We start from the raw sequence: 3,459 nt of genomic DNA on the forward strand, positions 1-3,459 counted from the left end.
TATATATATGGGCAACACACACACGCAAACACATACGTACATACACCTATTGAATACATGTTTTCTGTACGCCCTTGCCCCTGTCCCACCACCACACCTACCCGAGTAATACCATCAACTGAGGCAAATTTAGCACCCGGACGTAAGTTTTGTAAGAGGAATAGAGAGGCCTAGTTTCTCCCGCAGAAATTTTTACTACCAGTGGCCTTGCATGTCGAAAACTGGTCAATACCCAAAGAGAGCTAATAATGGCAATATTGACAAAGCCCTTACCCATCAATGGTTAGTGTCTTCTGGCTTAAAATCAGAAACAGGAAGATTTATCATAGCAGCCCATGGTCAATGCCTACCTACAAGGAACTACCAGGCCAACATATTAAAGAAAGCCCAACATGTCGTGTATGTAAACAACAAAATGAAACCATTGATCATGTTGTCTTCATGTGCAACCTTCTTGCACCTACAGAGTATTTCAACAGGCATGACAGAGCAGCACAATATATTCACTGGGTAATTTGCAAATACCTGGATCTGTCCTATGATAAAAATTGGTGGAAACGCAAACCACCTCCAGTAGTTGAAAATGATCACATCTCACTCCTCTGGAGCATTACTGTTCAAACTGACAGAAAGATAGATGCGAATAGGCCAGACATTATATTGAAAGACTTCAGACACAAATCATGCCTCCTCATTGATATGACTGCCCCCAATCGATATAAATATATCTTTTAATACCTACCGAAAACTGAGCAAGTATAAAAGTATAAAGATTTTGAAATAGACATTTTCAAAATGTGGAATTTCAAGACTAAAACAATACCTGTTGTCATAGATGTATCCAAAGGCACTCCTGGTATTACCTCAGTATGTATGGTGTTTGTTATAGGGTATACGGTAGTAGGTAATTAAATGTAAAACCGTAGTTTAATATATATAAAAACGATAAGAAATGGAGCAATAATAACAGTTAGAAGTAGATCATTGGTGTTTTAAAGTCATTTAATGACGATGAGAGTATGTTTACAGCTGTTTCAGTATATCAAACTGGGATAAATTTACATTTACCTCGTTGCAATAGATAGACATCATCAGAACGATTATTAGATAAATAGAAGGAAGTAGGGAGAAGATGTAAGGAAAGGAAATGAAAACAGAAATAAAATGATCGTTAATTCAATAGTCTACCGGTGTAATCCGAGGGAGTTGTCGCTATTGGGGATATCCGTTGTAGTTAACTGGACATGTGTGACACTAATTTATAGCCTGTAAGTTAGTGCCTGTATTTTCAATGGTAGCCGTGGTACAAGGCTAAGGTTATTATTTAAAATATGTACTATAATGTGTGTATAAAGGACTACGTAAATGAACAATAGAAATTGATGAAGAGTGCATAGAAAAACAATTAGGTCTATAGGGAAATTTTAGGATGTAAAGTAGGTCGTTAGTCTAGCTATCAAATGGAATTAGATTATAGGAAAATTATTCCCTAGCGTAGTATGTAAAATGAGTAAAAAGTTCAGTAATTAGTTTATAGTGTGGGGTTAAGTTGAGCAGTGGTAATTAGTATGTGAGAAGGTTGAGGGGAGATAAGAAGAAGTTAAGTAGGTTCGCTAATAACCTGTAAAATAGGGGTTAGCGATTTTTAAAGGATAAATATGGTTTAGCGGTATTTTGACAATACAAATCTGATTATATGCAAACAAAAATTTTTATTTTCGTGTCTTTTATTAAGTAGAGGTGATATGGCTATTAAAATCAAGAACTTTTCGTTTATACAGAGCTCATAGCGATTATTAATGTTATATGAGGAAGTTTTGGAAGGAATGTGCCATTCTAAACTATAGTTAATATTTTTGTCTTTCAGTTCCCAAATGTAACTACTAAGTCCGGTAGAGTTCGCTTTACTTCTATTTCTGAAACTAGATCGGTGGGAATTATATCTAAGTGTCATTTCATTTTTAGTTGCTCCTATGTAAGATTTCTTGTAATTATTTGCGAGTACATCGCATTGATTAGATTACACTTTTAGTTTTACAAATATTGGAGAATTCGCAATTGTTTTTATCTCTGCAGTCACATAGATTATTAAGCTTATCTGTGCGTATGTTGTGCTGAGGTGGGGGCTTATTATTTATAAGGTGGTTGTCCACGTTATTTGAGGGCGAGTTATTAGGGATGACGTTTATTATATCTGTTGATTGGTTGCTATGTTTTATGTTGTTATTTTTCCTAGTTTCATAGAAGGCATTTAGCTTTTTATTGTTGATCGAGGCTATGATAGTAGCTAGGTTGCTAGTTAAGCTATGTCCTACTCTAATTTTATTCCTAAAGATTTCTGCGTATTTGTTATTTATGTTCAAGTGCTTATCAATAAGTCTCATTATAGAATGAACTATATTCATTTTAAGCTGTATCGCGAAAGGAATTATTAACCAGATATTATCCGTATTTTGTTTGTTTTTAATATCATTATTTTTAGTGTAGAAACGGTCCTCGGTATTCTTATAGAGCGTAAAGTTATGGTTATGATTATTATTATTCTTTCTATAGTTATTTTCATTATTATTACTATCAGTTTTATCGGGGTTATTACTGTATGGTCTGTTTAATTTATATTGCTTGGTATTATCGATCTTAAAAGGGGTTATATTGGTTCTTAAAGGTGTGTTCTTTTTATTCTTATTTATATTTATATTTTTATTATTATTCATATTAGTATTCTTAATATTGTTAATTTTCTCATTGTTGGTATTTCTTTTGTTATCATTTCTAATGTTATTTATCTTAGTCTGAATCTTATCATTATTCCTACTACTTTTATTATGAGTGTTAATCTTATTAATGTTGTTCATCTTGTTGTTATGGTTGTTAGTGTCATTTGGAGTGTAGTTCCAGTTATTATAATATTCATGGGCATTTACGTTATTCAGGTTATTTCTATTGTGTTCTAAGTCTAGGCATTTAATTTTTTGCTTATACTCTGCTTTTTCTAATGCGTTATTGTAGAATTCCTTATATTTGTTAAAGATATCTTCGTTAGAAGAGAGGCGTGAAATTCTTTTGCTAATGCTTTGTACTAGTCCTCTTTTAATAAAGCTAGGATGGTTACCCAATGCGTTTATATATTTAAGGTTTGTATTTGGTTTTATGCTGGGTTCGTGTAGTTCCGTGGCTTGATTACAATTAGCGTCTAAGTACTTTATAGAGTTATGTTCCTTTTCTATAGTAATAGTTAGGCCAAAACGTTTAAAAAACCTTACATAGTTTTTTCTTAATTAGTTCTAATCTCCTATTTGAGATATATATAGAGACGCATACGTCTAACCACTTATTCATATATACGAATATATCTATAAGTATATGTATATATATATACATAGATACACATATATACAGATATATATATACATATATACGAATATATCTGTAAGTATATATATATATATATATATATAT

The sequence above is a fragment of the Octopus bimaculoides genome, chromosome 10 (assembly GCF_001194135.2).
Source record: "Octopus bimaculoides isolate UCB-OBI-ISO-001 chromosome 10, ASM119413v2, whole genome shotgun sequence".
NCBI lineage: Eukaryota > Metazoa > Mollusca > Cephalopoda > Octopoda > Octopodidae > Octopus > Octopus bimaculoides.